The sequence below is a fragment of the Trachypithecus francoisi genome, unplaced genomic scaffold, assembly GCF_009764315.1.
Source record: "Trachypithecus francoisi isolate TF-2019V2 unplaced genomic scaffold, Tfra_2.0 Lachesis_group14, whole genome shotgun sequence".
Taxonomy (NCBI): Eukaryota; Metazoa; Chordata; class Mammalia; order Primates; family Cercopithecidae; genus Trachypithecus; species Trachypithecus francoisi.
The window spans coordinates 22,848,058-22,873,570 of NW_022681459.1; positions in this window are offsets into that span (position 1 = coordinate 22,848,058).

Genomic DNA, 25,513 nt, shown 5'->3' on the forward strand with positions numbered 1-25,513 from the left:
CTGTCGGGGGCTTGGGGGACCAGGGACCTATGATTTCCTGAGTCAGAGAATCATCCAAGTCCTACTTATTCCCCACCCACCCATTGCATGCATTCCTTTTCAAATGACTCCCCAAATGCATACCACACCATAGACACATTTTATGACACCTCGGGGATGGAATCAGCCCAACTGAGATAGAGAGTGAGCGGAGGGTCCCCAGTGGATGATGAAGCCACAAGGCCAGTGGAGATCGGGTTTGCAAAGAGTCTATGGGTCCCTTTATTTTCCCATAGCAGATGTGTTCTTGCTCAAAAGGGAAGGGCATATCCTTAAGTTATTCTGCAGTAAGGTATCTGTCTGTGAGTATATCTCATCCTCCCCCTAAAGATAGTTTAACTGTCTACTGTCTACTGTCCAGCAAGTTCAGATCACCGAGAACCACCATATACTATCGTATAGGTTCTAGATGTGAAGGCCCTAAAAATGCCCTGAAGCTGTGTTTCTGGATGAGGCATCGTTGCGCTTTGCAAAGAGCACTGGACTGGGAATCAGGGAGCTGCATTTTGTCCGTTGGCTTTGACCTTGAACCAGTCCTCCAACTCTATGAGCTTAAATTTCCTCTAAGAAAATAGGTTACCAGATATTAGTTTCTAATACCCCATCCCATTTTAACCACCTATGATTAAAACATATGATTATATTCCTGGAGAATCCCATGGTAGCAAAATATTTAAAAAACATGTTTTGAATCCAACAAGTATATTTCACTGAAATTGATGACAAGGCAAAAATCTTTATTTGTGCATTCAATTGTCCTTTTAAAATATGTCCTTTAAATGCATTAACGGGTTAGTAAATAACTGAAATAATTTCACAATCTAATAAGTGCACATTAGAATCCAACACAGCTTCTGAGTGTTCTACTTAAGAAAAGATGAATCCTTAACATTTTTATGATTCTTAGACATTTATAATATTGCCAGTTCATTAGATGAATATATTGCCATACTTCATGACTGCTCAAAGTTTTGTTATCAGTCCAAATATTTGACATTCTGGAAAGTGAGAGACATCTCTGTGCGCTAACCTTCCTTCTTGTGTTCACATAGCATTTCATCAGACCTATATTAAAAAATTGGCAAGGCATTGTGGTTTGTGCCTATAACCCCAGCAATTTGGGAGGCCGAGATGAGAGCATCGCTTGAGACCAGGAGTTTGAGACCAGCCTTAGCAACATAGCAAGGCCCTGTCTCTATAAAAAAAAAAATTAAAAATCAGCCTGGTGTTGTGGCATATGCCTTTAGCCCTAGCTACTTGTGAGGCTGAGGTGAGAGGATCACTTGAGCCCAGAAGTTTGAAACTGCAGTGAGCTACGACTGTGCACTCCAACCTGTGCAACACAAAGATAACCTATAAGACAAAAAGAAAGAAAAAAGGAAGAAAGAGGAAAGAAAGAAAGAGAGAAAGAGAGAGAGAGAGAAAAGAGAAGAGAAAAGAAAAGAAGGGAAGGAGGGAAGGAAGGAAAAGAGAAAGGAAGGAGGGAAGGAAGAGAGGGGGAAGGGAAGGGGAGGGGAGGGAAGGGAGAAAGAGAGGAAGGAAGGAAGGAAGGAAGGAGAAAAGAAAGAAGGAGAAAAGAAAGAAGGAGAAAAGAAAGAAGGAGAAAAGAAAGAGAAAGAGAAGAAGGAAGGAGGGAGGGAAAGGAGGGAAGGAAAGGAAAAGAGAAAAGAAGGAAGGAGGGAAGGAAGGGAGGGATGGAAAGAAAAAAGAAAAGAAAAGAAAGGAAGGGAGGGAGGGAGGAAGGGAGGGAGGGAGAAAGCGAGGGAGGAAGGAAAAGAAAGAGGAAGGAAGGAGGAACGAAGGGAGGGAAAGAAAGAGAAAGAAAGAAAAGAGAGACGAAGGCAGGAAGGAAAGAAGGAAGGGGAAGGAAGCAAGGAGAAGGAGGGAAGGAAGGAAGGAAAGAAGGGGGGAGAGGAAGGAGAAAAGAGAGAAAAGAAAGAAAGAGGAAAATAAATCTCCCCTATTTCCTAAAGTGAAGCCAGGTAACAGCTTCCCTAAGCCCTTCTAATCATTTGTCAAATGCACCTGGAAAAATCCCACACCTTGATGACTGAATTTTCCATTCCTGGCTAAAGAAAGTCAGGAGATCCAATGTTTTTTTTTCTACTGTTTGTAGGAAAAAAAAAAAAAAAGTGTATGGCATTTTCTACCCTGCAGTGCTCACTGTTATGGGATGTGGTTGGTGTCCCAGTGTACATTTGAACAAACGATCGGTTATTTCCTATGTATCAGTATATTATAGTTTTTCCACAAAAAGGGAAAACATTATAATATGAATTATTGAACATAACTAATTAAGCAATCTATGAGTTGTTTGGCCATTTAGGTCATTCCAGCTTTTCCTTGCTGAACAACCTAAGGATGATAGAACCAAAAGCTTAACTCAAATACAGTCAGAAGGCAAATTCTTTGTTGAAGGAATGAACATTTTACCCCTATCATAATATGTAACAAATTTTAGTTCTATAGCAAAAATAGAAAATTGGAGTTATTTGCTGATGATGGGAAAGAACAATAAGACAACATCCCCTTGTGGTTCAGAGACTGAAACCTGAAAAGGGAAGGAGAATCCCCTAAAAATGGGTGCAGGAATCCCTACTCTCCCTTTCTCTCCTCTTATTCATTCCCCTTCTTGGCCTCCTCTGCCTAAGCTGGAGTCAGGGACTTGTGTGTTCCCCACAGAGACTTGCACCAGGCTGCCATCTGGCCCTGGCCCTGACCCAGTGGGCACTAATTATCCTCAGTCAGCAGATCTGGCATCTCCTTCTTGACATGTGTCCCCTCAGTCCCTGCACGGTATTTGATGACGTGGACCACACTTTTCTTCTGAAATTGCACCCTCCTCTTCTGGCTTCTAGGATAACTCTTTCTAAGACCACTCTCTCTTCTTCCCATCATCAAATGCTGCTCTTCACCATGGTGCTTTCCCTGACTTTCCTGACAGCTTTTCCAGGGGAAATTCCATCTTTCATAAGGCCAAACCTTAGCCACATGATGATGACTCCGACTGAATTCTCTACAGAGTTCCAGGACAAAATTTTCGGTTTCTAATTGTATCTTCTCTATCTTGCATTTTAAAAGTTTAAATACATTCATTTCTCTCCTGATTCCACTAAAAAGAAAAAAAAATTTTTGATCTCTTTGCCAAGTTCTTTCAATTAATGTTACCATATTATCCCATTCATTCGGGTTTGAAATCTCATAGCCATCTTTAACTCTTCTTTATTCCTATATCTAATCAGCCACCATCTCCTGTCAGTTCTATTTCCTCAAAACGGTCACATTTTGATCACTTGAGGCTGAATTAAACATGGTTGAGGCTGAGCAGTGAGTTGGGGCCCCTTTACCTCTCCAGCTGAGAGCATTTGTTGGCCAACTCTCAGGTGGAGAAGCAAGAACCCCAAAAGCAGAAGAGCTGCCTTTGATGTAAGCAGGGAAGAGAGATCAGAACTCTGTTTGGCCTCCCTTTCTCAGTCTCCTGCCTCCACCCCAAGTCACATATACTCCCAAGACTGGACCCATTTCCAAAGTGAATGATCAGCATTCATCCACTAACCAGAAGCATGTTCCAGCCCTCTTCTGTGTCCCGCCATTAGAAAATCAAAAGCTGATGGTAGCTTCGATTTAGTTCCAATTAGGAATTAAAATCTTCTTCTTCACTACCATTTTCTCCCAGTTAATGGAATATGAATGATAATTCCAGAATCTTTTATCTCCTTTCTCACTACCACAGCCCCTATTCAAATCTTCAGCATCTCACATCTCGATGATTGTAGAAAGAGCCTGCTGGTCTTCTCTGCTTACAGTCACATTCCAATTCAGCTCCCACCTTGCATTATTCTAATATACACCCTTGATCATATTGCTTCTTGATCAAAAGCTTCAATGGTCAAGTATTGAACATTGCTTATCTATCATTGACATTGCTAGTATTCCTGCTATAACAAGTTCTCCCTTATTCAGAATCCATTTAAAATGTATTGCAAAACACACACAAACTGACAGTAACCTAAGTGCCCACCAGTAAGGAATTGTTAAATAAAGTCTAGTACATCCATGATGTGAGATAATAGGAGGTTATCCATCATATGGAATAACAGGAAGTCATTTGAAAGGATGAGATGATAGCAGCCGGGCACAGTAGCTCACGCCTGCAATCCCAGCACTTTGGGAGACCAAGGTGGGCGGATCACGAGGTCAGGAGATTGAGACCATCCTGGCTAATCTGGTGAAACCCCATCTCTACTAAAAATACAAAAACAAAAACAAAAAAAAATAGCCTGGCGTGGTGGCATGCGCCTGCAGTCCCAGCTACTTGGGAGGCTGAGGCAGGAGAATCTCTTGAACCCGGGAGGTGGAGGTTGCAGTGAGCTGAGATCATGCCACTGCACTCCAGCCTGGGTGACAGAGCAAACCTCCATCTCAAAAAAAAAAGAAAGAATGAGATGATGGCATACAAATATATCTACCATATATATTCCTTGTTTTATGTTTTATAGGCAAACAAAAATTTAGGAAGAAGACACATCAAACAGTTATAACCCGTAGCCATCTCAGGAGATTAAAGGGAAAAGAGGGCTTCTGTGTTTACTTTGTAATTGTTTTATAAGTGTCTGTGTTCTTAAAATGTGTTACAGCATGCAGGTATTATTTTTAAATATCTAAAGCCAATAAAGCTTTAGAAATGCATTTGTTATCTAAGAGCTTCATTTAGAAATCATTATATTTTTATTTGGGGTACATTAACATATGTGTATGTATAAACCTAAGATTTAATAACATAATGTACTCACTAGACTGTGTTCATTAAAGGCAGAGTTTGTATAGTCAATTTGCTTTTGTATTTTCCCAGAATGCTTCTCAGAATTTGTATAGTGCCTGGCATATCAGAGATGTGTGTGTGTGTGTGTGTGTGTGTGTGTGTGTGTATGTAAGATTTGCTACAAATTTCTCTAACTTCATAGAATATGATGGAACATGTACTGTGATTCTAGAATCATTTCTCTATTGCTGTACACAAGCCATATATATGACAGTAGTTTTGCATATTTGCAAATGCAAATATATACACAACCAAATGGGAGAATGATCTGCATATTGTCATTGTGCTGACAAACCTGTCTTGATCACTGCTATGGGGACTCCAAAGTACTGAGCACTTCTAAAAGGACAAGAGCAATTCCATAGGGAATAGTCAATTAGGTTTTGGAACAACGTGCACAGGCTGGTGTTAACTGGTTCCCGCAAGTCAGGGCCATTCTATTTTGGGAATTAAACACATCAGCAGGATGCCCCTTTCTGTGCAGCTGACAAGGGTGAGTTGAGGGAGAGGGGTCCCAGAATCTTCTGGGGAATGAGGAAACAAATTCTAACTCCCAAACACCTGATTGGAAAGGGAGTGTTTTTATATACATTCGTCTCCAAAATCCAGCCAGCAAATGATAAACATTAGCTGGTGCTTAGCTAAATGTTAAAAATCTTATCGAGGCAAAAGCAATTCTAGAAAGGAACAACAACAAAAAAAAACCAGCTCAGCCTCTGCCCCATGGCCTCAATTTCTCTCCCAAACCCCATGAAGCTGAGAGGTGGAAAGTCTAGAAACAGAATTGAACATGTCTAATCTCTTTTACAGCAATGTTCTTATTTTAACCCATGTCATCAGGGGAAATGGCTGAAAATAGTGACAAATACAACATCAATAAACATAATAATAATTGATTTCCCAGAGATGAAAAATTTGAAATTAGTGGCCATTTCCCCCTAGAGCATTGGTTGATTAATTTAATGTTCATCTTAGTCTTTCAAAGACATCCTCTTATGCTGAGCTGCTCTGCCAGACTTTGTGATGGGTTTTGTGGTTTAGGGCCCGGTGGTTAAAGTATATTGCACAGTTCTGCAGTTTTAAAGAGAATTCTGATAGTTTAAGGATGACTGCAGCCACCTATAGCAAGAACAAAAGTTAAGACACATCAAGCAATTAAATTGCCAGAGATTGGAACTGGAATTTTTCATACAGGATACAAGTTCAGTGACTGCACTACTCAACATTTTCCTAGCTTACGTCTCCAAGCAACATAATTTGAGAGGTACAACCTCTATTTCCCCGGAGCACCAACACCCAACTTTCACGTAATTAATTCAGAATCTCAACACAGAGCAAGGTGAATTTCAAGTGACTATTTTCCTTCCTCTCTCCCTTCTTTCTTTCCCTTTTCCTCTTCCTTCCTTTCTTACTCATCTTTCTCCCCTTCCCTCCCTCATTTCCTTCTTCCTTTCTTCCTTCTCACCTTTAAACCATTTCAAAGTTTGATGTTCATATTTATCCTGAGAGACAAGTGAAATAAGCATTATTATCCTTTTTTACAGATAAATGAAATGAGACACAGAGGTTCAGTGACTTTCCCAGACTTTCTTGTGACTGAATAAACAGCCCAGAGAAAGAAGTTTTGAACCTCCTGAGTTCCAGGTTGGCACTTTCTCTCTTTCATTTTTTATTATACTTTAAGTTCTGGGGATACATGTGCAGAACATGCAGTTTGTTACATAGGTATACAAGTGCCATGGTGGTATGCTGCACCCATCAACCCGTCACCTACATTGGGAATTTCTCCTAATGGTATCCCTCCCCTAGTCCCCCACCATCCCCCAACATGCCCCAGTGTGTGATGTTCCCCTCCCTGTGTCCATGTGTTCTCATCGCTCCATTACCACTTATGAGTAAGAATATGTGGTGTTTGGTTTTCTGTTTTTGTGTTTGCTGAGAATGAGGGTTTCCAGCTTCATCCACGTCCCTGCAAAGGACATGAACTCATCCTTTTTTATGGCTGCATAGTATTCCATGGTGTATATGTGCCACATTTTCTTTATCTAGTCCATCATTGGTGGACATTTGGGTTGGTTCCAAGCCCTTTGTTAGCACTTTTTCTACAAGTAGCTGGCCCCAGAGCATGTCAGGGAGAACTCCAGCCAGTGCCATCAATCACAGCTTCATCCATCATGCCTGTGAGCACTCCTGCATGGAGTCAGCATCGGGGTGTGCAGAGGCACCCTCGCCTCTTGTCCCTTCCTAAATGCCACATCACTAGAAATATCTACTTTATCATTTTAAACATGTAAGAGTAAACTGGCTTCCACATTCTCAGGAACTAGGAATACATCACACCTCTTTATCAGACCTCATCTGCACAGGTGAGCTTAAACCCCTTGTTTTGGAAATGTTTGATATGGCTCATGGCTCTGGGTACCTGGTCCCTTCCCTTTAGAGTTTCCTTTACTTCTCCTGGGACCATTGCTACGCAGTGTAATTTATCCTGTCCTGAGCCCGTAAGATGTTTCCCTTGCTAGACAAGGTCTAGTATCCTTGTCCCTGTAAATCTACCAGAGGACGGTGATTTTGATTTCCACTGTCTCAAATGCATATACTTTGACCTCACTCTCATTTTTCTGCACCATCTCAGGGTCCCTACAATTGTATACAGGAGGTCTAAAAACCCTTCTGTGAAGACATATTTAACCTCCAATTAAAGCATTTGTAATTATTTCCGAGGACAGTTATTCATCTACAGACTCATCCTCAGTGGATTTACCTAAGGAAAGTAAACAACAGGAGGTAAATTAGAGACTTTCACAAATACAGTCAGTCTTCCCTGTGACACCTTGCACAGAATAACTCTCCCTAAACAAGGGTAAAGGTAAGATGGCAGCACTGTTAAGTCATCTAAAGGCCAAGCTTCCTAGGTCATGTCAGTATCAGGCATCGATAAAGGACTCTGGTAAATAAATGAAGCCATTTCTCTAAGGAACAAAAAAAAAAAATCATCACTTTTAAATGCTTAAGAATGCATTTTGTCAACATTTTTTCATTAAGATACAGCTTTCTGAAACATATCAGAAACAAAGGGAAGAAAAATCTCTTCCTTTCCTTTCCAAACTTCTGCCTTCCAGAGCATTTGAGGCAGAGCGATGCTGGGAATATAAGAAACAGAAACAGTGGGGAGGGCAGAGCTGAGGAATCAAGTTAGAGCAGCAGACACAGCCTGTGTCACTGACCATGGTTTCCTGCACGGGCCCCATTTATAACCTGGTCTTTAACTTTGTTTATCTTTGTGGACATTCGCAGAAGCATCTTACTTTCCAGAAGTTGGGGCCCTATAATCATTATTTGTCTTTGGAGAAAATGGGATTATGTGCCTTTAATTGCTCTTCTCAGAAAGTCGATGTTGTAATAGATCACTCTTCACTGACCCTCTTCTCCAGGTGGGGCTTCTGCGTTTTCACGTGTTCCCCTTGGCCTTGGTGTTGTAACAAAAAACAGTAAAGGTGGGCTCCTTGGTACTAAACCTCAACCACAAGCAGAAAGGAAGTGGAGAAGGCTTACCTTCTTCAGTGTTTGAGAGTGAAAACCCCCAGCTGTCCTAGGAACGAGCACCTGTTTATGGAAGTGAATGCAAATCGTAGAGGCTTCCAACTTGTGTGCATCTGCTACAGCCACCACAACAAAGGACCACAGACTGGGTGGCCCGAACCACAGACGTTCATTTCTCACCGTCACGGAGGCTGGAAGTCTGAGATCCAGGTGTCGGCAGGGTTGGTTCCTTCTGAGGCTGTGTGGGAAGGCTCTGTTCCAGGCCTCTGTCCTGGGTTTGTAGATGCCATCCTCTCCCTGTGTTTTCACACCGTCTTCCCTCTGTGCATGTCTGTCTCTATGTCCAAATTTCCCCTTTTACCTTTCAGTGAGGTCACCAATCACTAGGTTAGGGCTCACCCTAACGATACCCTTTTAACTTGACGACCTCTGTAAATATCCTATTTCCAAATAAGGTCACATTTTGAGGTACTAGGAATTAGGCCTTCCAATGTGTGAATCTGACAGGGAATCATTCAACCCGCAACACAGCTCAATTAAATCATCCCAGGTTTCAGACAGAGGATGGTTTGGGGTGAAGAAGACTGTCTCCCCCAGTTTGCAGCAGCTGTGGTTCTGATGTGATGTCCCCGACTGCAGGTAAGGCATGACAGAAACCAAGGGGTGAGTACAGAAGGGAGTGGTCAGCAAAGACATTCATCGGGACAGCAATTAAGACTCAGAGAGGCCAGGCATGGTGGCTCACACCTGTTATCCCAGCACTTTGGAAGCTGAGGCAGGTGGCCCACCTAAGGACAGGAGTTCAAGACCAAACTGGCCAACACGGTGAAACCATGTCTCTACTAAAAATACAAAAATTAGCCGAGCATGGTGGCATGTGCGTAGTCACAGCTACTCAGGGGGCTGAGGCAGGAGAATGGCTTGAACCCCGGAGGCGGAGCTTGCAGTGAGCCGAGACTGCGCCACTGCACTCCAGCCTGGGCGACAGAGCGAGACTCCATCTCCAAAAAAAAAAAAAAAAAAAGACTCAGAGATAGCCAGCTGTGGCTCCAGCCTTTCATCTAACACCACGCTTGGCTAACACTACCCTCCCTACCTTTCCTCCTCCCTCCTTCTCCCCAGACAAAAGCTTCTCCTTCTTGGATGCACACCTTTACCAGACTTCCTGATATTCTGGCCTAGGCTGTGTCTCTGTGCTTTCCTAAGTGTAAAAGTTTCTTATGGCTGCTGCACCAAATTACCACAAAGTTAGTTACTTAAAACAATACAAATTTATTGTAGTATGGTTTCAGAACCAGAAGTCTGCAATGGGTCTTGCTGGGCTAAAATCATATTGTCATCAGGGCTGCATTCCTTTCAGGAGGCTTTAGGGGAGTCCCTATTTCCTTGCCTCTTCCAGCTTCTAAAGGCTACCTGCATTCATTGGCTTGTGGTCCCTTCTTCCATCTGCAGTGCCAGCAGCAGGGCATCCTCACATGTGTCTCTCTAACACTGACCTTCTTCTTCCACTTATGAGGGCCCCTATGACGACTTCTTTCTGCCACTTTAACTCCCCCCTTCCTATGTAACATAAAACAGATTCTAGGATTAGGATGTGGACATCTTTTTAGAAGGTAGGAGGGAGCATTATTCCGCCAACCATACTAAGCAAGACAAATTCCTTCCTACAAGCAATTCCAGTGACAATTGTTATGAGAATAAGGTGTTTATGTCATGACATAAGGACTGAACATTTCCACTGGGGTTTTGTTTGTCGTTATTGTTTTTGTTTTGGTTTGGTTTTTTGAAACAGGGTCTCACTCTGTCATCCAGGCTGGAATGCAGTGGTGCAAACTTGGCTCACTGCAACCTCTGCCTCCTGGGATGAAGTGATCCTCCCACCTCAGCCTCCCGAGTACCTGGGCTACAGATGCACACCACCATGTCTGGCTAATTTTTGTATTTTTTTCTAGAGATGGGGTTTCACTATGTTGCCCAGGCTGGTCTTGAACTCCTGGGCTCAAGTGATCCACCCATCTCGGCCTCCCAAAGTGCTGGGATTACAGGTGTGAGCCTACTGGGGTTATCGAACAAAAACAGAACCTGAGTAAGGACAGTTTGGAATTCAGTGAGCCAAAACATGAAGGAAGAATCAGTGAATGAGAAAGTAAATACAGACAATATGTGTAAGTGTGTCAACTGTTTTTAGGGAAGTACACAGGTTATTAATCTTAGAGAGTACAGCAAGCACCAGGGAGGGGTGAGCGCATTTGATTTAAGCCTTAATTATAGATTGTGCAATTTCCATGTCCAAGGAATCAAAATTCCTAGCTTCATGGATCCTCTTTCCAGTCTACTTGCCAATCAGCTTTCTGGAGCAATCTGGCACAGGAAGGAGTGGGAGAGTAATGAGCAGCCCAGACCCCCCTGCTAGCTAGGTTGCACAGTCCCCAGAAGGTCCTTTCAGGGAGTTGGGTCTTCATAGAGTACTCCCAAATCAATCAACCCCTTTAGCCAGTCACAGCGCTGAGCCCCGTGGTACAGCACCCTTGGGATCCAGCCTATGCATACTCTCCAAGCCCTGCTGGTTCATGCTACCCGGGTTTTACAGTGCTTTACCTTCAATTTGGGGCCCAGCGCAGCCTCCACTGAGGCATGCTGTGCTATAACCATAGTGATAGGTCTAAGGGCCAAAAGGGGTGGGGTAAGCATAGACTAAGGAGACGATTCTCATTACCTTGCAGAGGAGAGGTCTCTGTACTATCTCCAGGCTAGAAGGGAGTTCTGGCTCTTCCCAGGAGGTGTGGGCTCCTTTTGCAACTTAGAGGGCTCAGGAGGACCCAGGGATTCAAGATTTTAATGGCATCAACACAGATTCCTCTACCCGAGCAGACTGGGGGTGAGGTGAGGTGAGGTGAGGTAGGCATCTAGGGGACAAAATTTCAGGACTCACATACTCCCTGAACATGCGTGGACCTGAGAGTGAACACTTCAACACCTCCTTAAATTTAGCACCATGGGCCCCTTGCTTGCCTCACCCTAGCTGCTGCCTTGCATCTAAGTGCCAGGTCCCAGTCTCTTCCAACCAGGAACCTGACTTTGGCACAGAAAACCGACCTTGCGTGGTATTTAACCTACTTCAGCAAGGACCCCAGAAGACTGCATAAATTGGCTATTAGGATAGAGCCTCAAAGCATGAGAAAAGTGATGTCTGAACTTAGTGAGGTTCCGATGCCAGAGTCGCTGGCAGCAACTGCAGGGAACAAGCTGGAGAGGAGATATGACAGAAGACTCCCAGAAAACCCACCAGATCATCACATTCCATGGGAAGTCCCCTGCAGAAACTGTCTGGATCCTGGACGACGATGGTAGACCACTCAAACTCAACTAAGCAGCAGCCATTTTTTCCTTCAATTCCTGACATGATATCTTCGTTAGAGAGATGAATAATGTCTCAGGTACATTCTACACAGCCATTGATTTGGTGAAGCCATTCCTTTCTAATTCCATCAAAAAAGAAGATCAGAAGCTATTTGCAATGAAATAGAAAGAATAAAAAATATTTCTTTACAGTTTTGCCCCAAGGACTACGTTAACTCTTTCACCATTGGTCATATTATAGTCTGTGGAGATCTGGACATCCCTACATCTGGGCATTCCATAGAACGTCACATTGATATGCATTACAGATGACATCATTCTAGTCAGGCCAAATGAGCAAGAATTGACTAGTACATTGCAGACCTTAGTAAGATACATATGTTCCAGAGGATGAGAGATAAAAGCCCATGATGATTCAGAGGCTTGCTACATTAATAAAATGTTTAGGAGTCCAACAGTCAAGGGGTATGCCAGGGCACCGCACCCAAAATAAAGGATCAAATATTGTATCTTACATCTCCCACTATGAAGAGGAAAGCCCAAAGGTAAACTCAAGGACTAACTTATAATATTCTCCACTAGCAATGATCATTGTACCATGAACAGGAGAGGGGATTACCAACAGTGCTAGGTTTTCTGTATAAACAAACATTTGTTGAGGCTCTCCAAAGAACATTAGCAACAAGAAAGAACATAAAACACAAAACTTAATCAAATTTCCAAGCTAGTACATCAGTTAGCTATTCCTGCATAACAAACCTAAAACTTAAGCCACTAAAACTTAGTGGCTTAAGGCAACTACCATTTGCTTAGCTCATGATTCAGTCAACAACTTGATCTGGCCTCATTTAGATGGGTACCATGATTTTGCCTGGGCTCATTCCTACATCTTTGCTCAGTTGAGGAGTCAGCTAAGGATTGGCTCGTTTGGGGTAGCCTCAGCTAGAACATCTTACCTTTGCTTTATGTGTTTGCTCATCCCCAGCAAGCTACTCTGTCTCGTCTTATTCATAAGATATCTGGGCAGGGTTCTAAGAAAGAATAGCCACATGTAAGACCTCTTGAGTTCTCATGCTAGACCCAGAAAGGGCACACCATGACTTCTGCTGAATTCTATTGGCCAATGCAAGTCATAGGCCAGTAACAGATTCAAAAGTAGAGGAAATAGACTCCACCTCTTGAAGGAAGAGTTGCAAAGTCACATTACAAGGAACATGGATACAGGGGAAAGTGAAGAGTTGTGGCAGTTTTTGCAGTCTATTAATCCACTGGATTCTGTATGAATTAACATTTATGGGAGCTTCCAAAGAAGAGCAGCCCCTAAGAGGGTGAGACAAGTAAGAGCCTGATCAAATTTCTGGACCAGTCTTTTCAAGGCAAGAGTCAGATATTTCTAAACAGATTTGATGACCCTCCTTAGAAATGCAGCAGGACAATGTGGCCCCAGTCAAGCCCTGACCTCTCTCTGTATTCAATCCTACCCTCTGAAGTGACCTCTGTATGTCCCCGTCCTCTTTTATAGTCAACTTAGAATTGACTCTATCACTTCTGCCTTCAGAACAGAGCAAATTTGTAAACGTACTGAAAAAGGTGGACAATATGTTCAAGAAAATAGGAACAAATTTCTAAAATCTGCCTGTCACCCTCCTGCATGATTTTAATGACATTCTTTGCTTCAAAGGAAAATAAAAAAAGGAAGTAATCTGACATATCAACTGCACTTAAATGCTAGTAAGTCTTCACACACAAAGAAAGAAACAATAAGAAAAGAGAAAACCCTAAAAATATGGAGGTCGGGAGCCAAACGCAGCATATGTTTTTGAGAATCTAATCTTTCCAGCGAATCTCCCAGACAGCTGTCAGAGTGAGCTCGGTGGTGGGGGGATGAGGTGATAAGACGTGGTACTGTGTAAAGCTCCACCCTAGGCTTCATCATTGGAATGTAGCCATCGCCCTTCTCCTTTGCAAATTGGCATTTCATGAAACAAAGCACAATTTCTTAAATCCCAAATCCTATTTTTACTTCTATTTGCCAAGTTATTTTCTCTGCTCTTACTTTTTCTGATTTTCCTTTGTCTACTCTGTTTTTTTTTTTTTTCTTTTTCCTTCCCCATTAAGGAACAAGGATTTTCAAGCTTTGCTTCCTTATCAAGCTATGAGTCCAAAGAATCAGACCTTTCGGTTTCCCTTTTCCATTTTAAGATATGATGAGTCAAGTAGATTTGTAAGGTAGCAGAGGTGCCATGTTACCCAATCATGGCTCCATGAACAGGAATTTGGAAGAAAAAAAGGAAGTAATAAGGCTTCTCCCTGTTCCAATCCCTTTAAAATGCAGATTTAAGAAAAGGTGCTAGGGAGTCAGACAGGAGGAACTAAAAGAGCTTTTTGATTTCAAAGTCTGAGCTCAGAGCTTCAAGAGAATTTAGAGACCTTCTAGCTGCAAACCAATCTGATCTCTCTAAATTTAATCACATCCCTTCCTGGGCTCAAGAAAACATTGTCCACAAGAGCACCTACCCTGAGGACAAGTCTTGTATAGGGATCAATAAGATACTCTAAATCGAACTTGCCCTAATGAGCTTTATCTATTTTAAATAAGACCAAACAATGGGAGGCAGCATAGCATGGTGGTTAAGAGCACAGACCCAAGACATCATGGGTTTCAATCCTGGCTCTACCAGTGTTATGGGTTCAATGTGTTCTGAACCTCCAAAACCCACATGTTGAAGTCCTAATCCCTAGGACCTCAGAATATGACATTATTTGGAGATAGGGTCTTTACAGAGGGTAATCAAATAAAAATAAGGTGATTAGGGTGGGCCTTAATGCAATATAACTGATGTTCTTATATTAAAAAAAAGGAATTTGGACACATAAACAACAAGCACACAGGGAGACTGCCCTGTGAAGATAAAGACAAAGATTGGGGTGATGTGTCTAAAAGCCAAGGAATGTGAAAGATTGCAGCAACTCCCAGAAGTTGGGGGAGAGTCAGGAACAGATCCTCCCTCACAGCCTCAGAAAGAACCACCCCTGCTGACCCCTTGATCTTGGACTTCTGGCCTCCAGAGCTGTCAGAGAATAAATTTCTGTTGTTTAAAGCACCTAGTCTGTGCTACTTTGTCTGGGCAGCCCTGGCGAGGTCACACTCACCATCTATCTGACTCTGGCATGGCTTCTCCTTGCCCTGTCTGTAACATGTAGATGACAATGAATGTCTAAGTCAGAGGGTCGTTAGGAACACTAATTAAATAAATTAACATGTGCAAATGTTTCAAATAGAAGTTGACACAAAGAAAGAGGTATATGAACGTATCAGTCCATTCTCACACTACTATAAGGACATAACAGAGACTGGGTAATTTAGAAAGGAAAGAGGTTTATTTGACTCACAGTTCCACAGGGCTGGGGAGGCCTCAGGAAACTTACAATCATGGTGGAAACGGAAGCAAGCATGTCCTTTTTTAAATGGCAGTAGCAAAGAGAAGTGCAGAGCAAAAGGGGGAAAAGCCCCTTATAAAACCATCAGATCTCACAAGAACTCACTCACTATTACAAGAACAGCAGCATGGGGATAACCACCCCCAGGAGTCAATTACCTCCCACCAGGTCCCTCCCATGCATGACATGTGGGGATTATGGGAACTACAGTTCAAAATGAGATGTGGGTGGGGACACAGACAAACCATATCAATGAATCTTTGTTAAATAAAAAACAATTAAAACCAACATCTGCATGAGTCATTATAGGCATTATTAATTAATGAATTTGCTTGACTCTTCAGTCAGTGTGGTATTAGAGGGAAAATAAGAAATCCTTTGGAAAGCCAAAACGTCACTGCTTATTCCAAGCATTGTCTACAAATTGTTATAAACAGAGCCATGTTGTTTTCTTTGTTTTTGTTTAAATCGTTTGGATCTGGCAGTGCCAGATTTAGGTTTCTAATAAATTATTAATCTATGAGTTAATAATTCATGTTAATTGGTGGTATAAGCCACTTTCTCTGGCAAATGTGAGCAAAGGCCACAACTTTTTAACAGCAAGGGTGAAACCTTTTCTGAGTTTTTTTTCCCTCCCCCATGGTCTATCATGGAAATATTAAGATACGAAAGAAAAATTTTAACCAGAGCTGGGAAAGCAAGATAATTCCAAGGATAAAAGTGTAGACTGTCAGCCATACTTTCTGGCCAAGCACTGCCTCCATAGCCTGCTGAAGGAAAAGGAGGTCTCCAGGAAATTCAGGGGGACTCCAGCCCCACGCAAGCCCACCCAAGAAGGATACAGTGATGCAGGTTTGTAAACCTTTGACAAGACAACTTATAATCATTAAACATGTTGACTCGTTGATCAAAAAACTTTTTTTCAGAAAATAAAAGAAGGCATTTGAGAGATTAGCTCACCAATGGGATTTTTCACAAAGAATGATAATTTTCCTAAATTACAAGGCACAGGCTTAAGAATAGAGAACATCCATTCATACTGGGTGACAGCCACAGAATGCTAAGCAAACCCCTTGCACCACTGACTTCTTTGATTTTAATTAATGTATATATGCTCTGCCTTTTTGTTTCCAGAAAGAATTTCAGGTAATTCCTGATTGCAGGCCACAGAAGCCAAGAAATAAGACTTCTTACCCGAACTAGTGTGCCTTCACTTTTCAACTCATGGATTTGCCCCTAGATCTGGGAAGCAGCCACAAGTGGCCTAGATGTTCTCAGTGTTTTATACCTTTTTTGGCCTTAATGCTTATTTGCAAGATTCATGTCAAGTTACAGGCTGATGTGATGAAATGACTTTTTCCCATTTGGAAAATAAGATTATTCTTAGTAGCTTGTTTCAGTCTTGATTAAAAGATAGATGTAAAATATGCAAAGAATGATGTCTAAAGACTTAAAGATAAAATTTACATGGAAGCCACTAGTTTAAAGAGATTCAGTTAGCTCCTCCGGCTCTTGTTTTTCTAAAGAAAATTTGAATAGCATATGCTTTTCATTGTGCTCCTCTTCAGCCATTTACATATTGGGAAAATGTATATTTGGCAACCGGTCCTATTTTTAGGAGTCCTTGAAACTTGCCCTTTGAAAATGTTTTCATTTTTGGCACATATGTGTGTCTTAAGCAGAATGAAAACACAAAGCTAAAAAAGAAAAATATGTACAAAAAGGAATGATTTTTCCAGCCCCATGTAGCACAATAAGAAAGCAATCATTCAGTTTTGACTTTAAAAAATGGATTCTTGCCTGGATTTTCCAATGATTTCCTTCTAAATGAGCGTTTCTCTGCAGAACTGAACTAATGTAAAGAGACAGTTTGTTCCAGTGCCAGAACTGAACCAGCAAAAAAAAAAAAGGACGGAGGCTCTATTTTCATAGGAGGAACTTAACAAAATAATACCCACTCTGTCTCTCTGCAGCCTCTTGTGTCAATTCAGAAGACAGTGCCATATGCCCATTGCGTGACTTGAAGCGTGTTTTCCCAGCCTGACTCTTGGCCACCACTCGTTCTGTTATTTGCAGTCAGTAACAAAGATTCATCCTTGTGTCCATCATGCAGCAAGGAGAATCTTTGTCACTTAGTGTAATTAATAGCTGGACTTCACAAGGGAAGGTGGGAGAAGGAAGCCGTTCATGCATAGACCTGGATAAATTCGGAACAGGCTTTGCGAATCCTTGCTGCCTTTTGACCAATTAAGATGCCAGAGCCCCAGCAGAAGAGGAAATATGGTAAGCAAAGTGTTTTCTCTGGAGCCGTGTGTGTTATAACCCCAAGCTCTGTAACTGTAGTTCAGGAGAGCTGTCTAACTTTCCCTATCAAGCCAGATGACCATCAAGGACTCCCGTCTACATATATGTCCTATTTCCGTGTATTTCATCCTTCCCACTTTTCTTCCACAACACTGTCTTCACCAACCTCTAGATAGATACCACTACAGAATAAAAATCAAAAAGAGAGGCCTAATGCTTGATGAGTGCCTCCCCTAGACTATGTGGTTAAATCACTCAACAAGCTTTCAGAGAATGTGTAATAGGCCCTGTTTTCAAAATGAGAGGACTGAAAAGAGGTTTGGAGAGGCCAGTGCTGAGGTTAGGCTCAGGGAACACAGATGGAAATAGCCGAATCAGGACCACATCAAGGGCACTGTAATGCCAGGATTCTTAGCTCACTTTTCCCTGTATTGTGACCTTTTCTTTCACTTTATTTTTTTTTTAAATAGAGATGGGGTCTTGTTATGTTTCCCAGACTGGTCTTGAACTCCTGACCTCAAGCAATCCTCCCATCTTGGCCTACCAAAGTGCTGGGGTTGCAGGCATGAGCCACTGCACCCAGCCTCCTTAACTTTCTGAACTCCTACTTATTTATTTTTGTGACCCTACTTCTTTTTTCTTCCTCCTCCTGTACAAAAATGGCTGGATGGATTCCACTTGTCCCTGGACCTTTAAACTCCTGTCTTCCATACCCGAACAAATCCAATTTATCTCTCGAAGTTTCAGAGAGCCCCTAAATACTAATAGTTCCTCACCATCGTCTCACTTGCAATCTGTGCATCTCAGAGTTCCCTTCCCAGAGGCCATTTTTTGCCTTTAATTAGCAAATGCATAAGATTCTAGGATCCATGAGATTTTTTTCCTTCTATTTCTGCCCAAGGAGAAAGCAAACATGTACTGCTGCCTTTGCCATCCCAGGCCCATAATCTCTGTGGTCTTTCTTCACCTTTAAAAACCTTACCTCATGTACCTTTTCTTAGGCTCACCCCTCACATATTCAGGTTACTTCCCCCAGGTTTCCTGTCACCTCTCTCCTTGTGAGTACACTGGCTAGGAGTGTCCAGCCTCGTTCATGACGGGGTCGGGTCTCCTTTCCCTGCCCTGTTGCTTTCCACAGTGGAACCAGCATCCTCCCTGACTCCCTGCCACTCCTCAGGAACCACGGCTCCCTGTCGCCCTCCTCTGGACAGGACTGTTCTCCATCCATCCTCCTCCCTGCTCAGACCTCCATCCATAGCAGTGTTTCTAAACCTCCAGCTCCCTCTCCCTCATCCCATCTGTGTTAGTCCATTTTCACACTGCTGATAAAGACATACCTGAAACTGGGCAATTTACAAAAGAAAGAGGTTTAATTGGACTCACAGTCCCATGTGGCTGGGGAAGCCTCACAATCACGATGGTAGGCAAAGAGGAGCAAGACACATCTTACACGAATGGCAGCAGGCAAAGAGAGAGCTTGTGCAGAGAAACTCCCGTTTTTAAAACCATCAGATCTTGTAAGACTCACCCACTGTCATGAGAACAGCACAGGAAAGATCGGCCCCCATAACACAATCACCTCCCACTGGGTTCCTCCCACGATGTGTGGGAATTGTGGGAATTATAACTCAAGACGAGATTTGGGTGGGGACACAGCCCAACCATAGCACCATCTTCTCAAGGATCTTTTTCCACACATCTCACAGGGTCTGCTCCTGTCCTAGCCAGCTGAATAGTCATCCTAGGCCTCCAAAGTATTGCCAGTCAATGTTCATAGCTCTCTTTATCCAATTTGGGAACTCACCACTGCCCCTGAAACCCAACTGCTTCATGATAGGCTGCAGCAATGACAATGTTGGAGGCCCAGCCCCTCCACGAGTTTGTTCTGATTTGGGGTGTGCACATTTGTGCTCTACCTAAGCTCCTGAGGATAGCGGCTCCTATTAGTCTTAGTGACACTATGTATATAACAAATTATAATGCTATAAGTGGGCATTAAATTCTAATTCTTTTTTTGAGACTGAGTCTTGCTCTGCTGCCAGCCTAGATAGTGCAGTGGTGCGATCTTGGCTCACTGCAATCTCCACCTCCTGGGTTCAAGCAATTCTCATGCCTCGGGCTCCCGAGTAGCTGGGATTACAGGCATGCACCACCACGCCTGGCTAATTTTTGTATTTTTAGTAGAGACAAGGTTTCACCATGTTGGCCAGGATGGTCTCAATCTCATGATCTACGTACCTCAGCCTCCCCAAAGTGCTGGGATTACAGGCAAGAGCCACAGCTCCTGGCCTAAATTCTAATTCTTTAAATATGTAGAAAGCATAGTCATTCCTTCCAAGTCCATGAAAGTGCCTTGCCTACAACATGTGTTATTTTTCAATCCAAGGTACTCTGCTGAAAGTTCAGACCAGCATGGCAAGCTGCACAAGCACAATTTAAATTCCTACCACACCACACCACTTTTGGCTGATGTGTTCCTAAGTATTTAAGTCACTGAACATTCCCTTCTTTCCACCCCAACTCCTCTCACATGACACCACCAATTTTGCCTCAAGGGAAACCTAAATGCAGATTCCTGTGACCTTGAGTAGACAAGATGGAGAGTTAGTTCCTGCTGTGATCCTATCTTCCATCTGTAGAACCTAGCAGAAACTAAGCTAAAACTTAGGAGCAGTGGGAAATGAAGCAGGGTTGCTCTCAAGCCCATCTGTCTGGCCCAGACCTCTCTGCAAGTCCTAGGCTGAATTGCCTTCCAGATGTCCACCAAGATCAAAAATGTCACTACTTCAGACCAGTTTCTTTGCTTCCTCCCCACAGGTGTAACCAGGCAGAGACCTGGGAGTTATCCCGGACTCCTTCCCTTAAATGATCCCTCCCACACGATGCAAGTCCTGTCCACCTCTTGCTGAACAGATCACCTAAAGTCAGCCAAGCCTGTCCTCTGCTCTCTGTCCCCATCACATCCTCTTCAGTGTAGAATTAGGAATGGGACTGCAGTTCCTTCACTGCCTTTTACCTGCACCCTAGGAATATTTACCCTTCACCAACTCCCTGTTGCTTACACCATCAACTTGTGGAGACCTCTGGGCCTGAGAGATGGATGTGGGGGTGACTGGAACCTTAGTTATCACTCAGCCTCTTTGTCACTCACTCTCTGCCTCAGCATTCACAGCTTAACAAAGACTGACGCAGCCTTCTGGTAGACCCATAAATGGAAGCTATCAGGACCATGGCAGAAGCTGATTCATATTCCATGGGTGCATACAAGGTTTTCCAAGGCCCAGCCTCCACTGCGTTTTAATTTGTAGCAATATTGGACTGCCTATAGGTCCCCAAACTCACTAGCCTTTGCATGTGTGCTCCTAGCACAAAGCTGCTTCCCACATCCCCTCAGCTCCATACAACTGCTCCTCGTTACTCATAGAGGAAAAACTATTTACAGATTTTGCTTGCTCAGATGCAACAGCCCCTAGGATGGCCTTCTAACTTCAACGACCTCCTCCTTATCCCTGTCTTAGTCTGCTCCAGCTGCCATAGCAAATACCACAGACTCAATCACTTAAACATCAGACATTTATCTTCTCACAGTTCTGGAGGTCAGAAGCCTAAGAGCAGGTTCCTGGTAATGGCTCTCTTTCTGGGTTGTAAGTGGCAAGTCCTCACCATGTCCTCAGATAACCTTCCCTCAGGGCCTGCCCACACAGACAGAGGGAGATCTCTGGTGTATCTTTTTCTTCTTTTTTTTTTTAAACTGGTAACCAATTTATTAAAATAGTTGACTTAAGAATCTGCAATGGTGGCTTCAACCTCAAGCTCTCGCTCAATACTGCTGGAAGTCATCCACTCAACAATCTCAGAAGGGCTGTGCGAGTCAATGGGTGGCTTGTGGATTCTCATCTGGAAACGATCCCATGTCTTAGATGTTTTCTCCTTCACCTCAAGGAGTTTTTCTTGTAGTAATTCTCAAAGTCTTGGTAGGCATTCTAACTGGTCCTTTCACTTCGGGATTCTTTTCCTTTGCTCCACTGATCAAGTCAGCACACATTTCTCTGGAGATTTTCTGTGGCGGCTCATTAGTGTGATTCGAATTCCGCAAATCACCACCTCCAGCTCCATGGGTGTTTTTCTGGGATCTTTAAAAGTCATGGCTGCAGCACAGTTTCTTGACCGACTTGTTTGTTGGCGAGAGTGAACAGTGGTGCAACAGGAACAAAAAGCTATTCTTTCTTTTTTCCCATAGGTTATTAGGGAACAGGTGGTAGTAGGTTACATAAGTTCTTCAGTGGTGATTTGCGAGATTTTGATGCACCCATCACCCAAGCAGTATACACGGCACTCAGTTTGTAGTCCTATCCCTCACCCCCTTCCCACTCTTTCCCCTTGAGTCCCCAAGGTCCATTGTGGCATTCTGACGCTTCTGCATCCTCATAGCTCAGCTCCCACTTATGAGTGAGAACACATGATGTTTGGTTTTCCACTCCTGAGTTACTTCACTTTTAGTCTGTAATCTCACCCAGGTCACAGCGAATGCCACTAATACATTCCTTTTTGTGGCTGAGTAATATTCCTTCTCTTCTTAGAAGGTCACCAATTCTATCAGAGTAGGACCTCACCCTTATGACCCATTAAACCTTAACCTCCTAAAAGCCTTACATTCAAACACAGGAAATCACAGCTTCAACACAAGAATTCTAAAGAACACAATTTGGTCCATAGCAACCCATACCCCAAATTCCCTCATAGACCAAAACACACTACCTGCATACAGAAGAAAAATGACTGTCCTTGAGTACTCTTCAAATTAGTTTGTTTAGCGTTTTATTATAAAAGTTATTATTTGCAATCTATCTTACTATAATTGCACTATGTTCCATTATTATTTTTTGATAAGTAGAAATGCAATATGTTTGCATGTATGTGTTTTAATTAGTACCTTATGAAACTAGTAACAGCTGGCTATTTTTACCTAAATATGTCCATTTTGTACAGTTAAATCTAATATATGTATGTGTGTAATTTACCTTTATACACTGATCAACCAGATAAACTTGTAAGTTAACTTTTATTTGCTATGTGCATTATTCGTTCTACAAAATTCTAACAAAAAAGGTTAAAAACAACCCACATGATTATGTAAACATCAAACTCTACTTTATGAAACTACAGAAGTTTCACTGTTGCCATCAATCTGTGAGTCACAGCAGGAAAGTGAATTGATGGGCTGATAAGGGTCCACTTCACCTGCTTTTGAAGGAACCACACCTCTCCTCTTTCATGAATTATTAAAATCAAGAGTCAAAAGTTGCCATTCTGGAAATGGATGGATGCTGTTAGCTGTCATGTGACAAGTGAGGTTTTATTTATTTTTAACTCACAGTTCCGTCTCACATACATACCGAGAGACTGAAAAAAATGCTGGGAATCATTAAACACAACTGGTTTTGTGGTGTCTAACTACATCTTCAATGTTTACTAAGACTAAAATTTAATCTTTAATCTCAATTATATTACACATCATGACTAATGTGGACCTGTATTCCAGCTCCTGATTTCTTATGAAGTCAGTCTACAAAATAATCAGATTAATTTATAGAAATTACCCAGGAAAAATGGTCTGATGACTATGGTTACAGCTCACTTGCTTAACTTATTCAGTGTTAAGCTTAATTTCCACAAGAGGTTGGAGCTACTAAGAGTTGTTTGTTAAGAAGCCACGAAAAGAGCACACTTAGGTGTTTCCACACCAAACCAGACTGTGAGCTCCAGAAATGGGCATGAGAGGCCTTACAAGACCCTCTTCTCCTTTATGGCCATTTCCTAAAGCAAATATTGAAAGCCTGCATTACCCATGAGTTGAACCATCCTATGCCTACAAAATGGCCACTCAGAATGATTACATAAAAGTTGCCATTCCTTTCTAATAGAGATGAGTTTGTGCACTGAAAGTCAGCAATTCATCCACATTATATCCCAGGGGACTAATTTCTGCAGCTAGAGAACTGGAAAACCTCAGCATTTTTCAGGGAGTCCAGAAATGCTATCCTATAGCTCTCCCTGCACCATCCTATCCTCCTCCTTGCCCACAGCCACCAATGAGTCAGTGATAAGACTCTGTCTTCACCTCAACTTGGATTTCATTTTTACTCTCCACTCCCTTAGACTTGAGGTTCTAGAACATTCCTTGCTTTTCAGACTACCTTCAGCTTGATCCAAGATTCAAACACCAGTTTCCCTGGCGTTTTTTTCTTATTCTCAGAAACATATTCTCTGCTAGAGTATGTAATCATTAACTCCACACATCCTAAATTCTTTATTTTTTTTTTTTTAGAGACAGGGTCTCTCCATGTTGCCCAGGCTGGACTTGAACCCTAGGCCCAAGTGATCATTCCACCTAAGCTTCCCAAGTAGCTGGGACTACCAGTGACTCCATACATTCTGAAGAGGAAACTAGCATCCTCCCCACACAGCCCATTATCAGTCCTATTATAGTTCTACCTTTTTTATAAATGATAAACTGATCATGGCTTCAAGAAACAAGTAAACTTTGAAAGATTGCAAAGGAACCCTTCCCTTCACCCTCCTCCATCTCCCCTCCATATATTCACCTTATTTTCCAGAGCCTGCTCTCCTCAACTACCTCACTCCAATATACCATATGTTGGCTTCTGAAGAAAGCCAATGTGTGGAAGCCAATATGTGGTAAATTGCTCATTGCTAATTGAGGTGTATTTAATTTTGCAGAGTAACAATTATAAGCAGCATTTCACACATTCTTAGCAGTCAGAGAAGCCTTCCTGCGAATGACCACCACTCTTCTCTCTGCCTCTTTTTCCCCTCCTCTCCCACCCATGCACACATCCCTTTCTGTTTATGGAATTCATAAAAACATATAGCAAACTGAATCTAAAAAGTCCCTGGTCCCTGCTAAAGAAGTGTGTTATAAAAAGTGGAAGAAACAGCCAAAGAAGCTATTACCAATGAAAAGGGCGACCTCAAACCTTAATATTGTTTCCCATTTCCTTGCTCAACCCATTGGAAGAGATTTTATGGGTTTTGTTTTTCCAGTACGGTTGGCTCTTGCACAACATGGATATTAACTATGCAGGTTTATTTATACACAGACTCTTTTTCAGTAAAAGTTACACCGAGTTTGCCTCCTCCCCTGACACCCCTTCCACCTCCTCCATTTCTGCTGCCTCTGCCCCTCTTGAGACAGCAAGGCCAACCCCTCCACTTCCTCCTCCTTATCAGCCTACTCGACATAAACATGATGAAGATGAAGACCTTTATGATGATCCACTTCCACTCAATGAATAGTAAACGTATTTCATCCACCTTTTCCTTAATAACATTTTCTTTTCTCTAGCTTACTTTATTGTGAGAATGCGGTATATTATATATATATATGTGTGTGTGTGTGTGTGTGTGTGTATATATATGTGTGTGTGTGTGTGTGTATATATATATATAACATACAAAATATGTGCTAATTGACTGTGTTATCAGCAAGGCTTCCAGCCAACAGTAGGCTATCGGTTACGTTTTTGAGGAGCAGGCTATTGGTTAAGTTATACATGGATTTTCAACTGCATGGCAGGGGTCAGCATCCCTAACCACCACATTGTTCAAGGATCAACTATAATTTCTTTGCTGTGCCCAAAATTTGAGAGGTACTTAAAACTGCTGATAGAATTTTTCCTGTGTAAAAATAGGTGGCATTTGTCTGAGAAAACCCAAACCTGGGAAAGCACAGATTCAATCTGAATTCCAAAAGGGTGTGCTTTTCCATCTGTACACTGAAAGATTTCCCTATAATTCCATTTGCTGGTGCCTGCACATTTTTCAAATTAAACTTGAGGAAGGAAGAGAACACTTGTCCTTGAGAAGTTTATAGCAACAGAAGCACCAGAATAGAAACTTTAAATAACTTAGAAAAATTAAACACCTCTAAACAGCACCCCAAAAAGGTTAACCATTTTTAACAGTTAAAGTTTTTAAGAACAA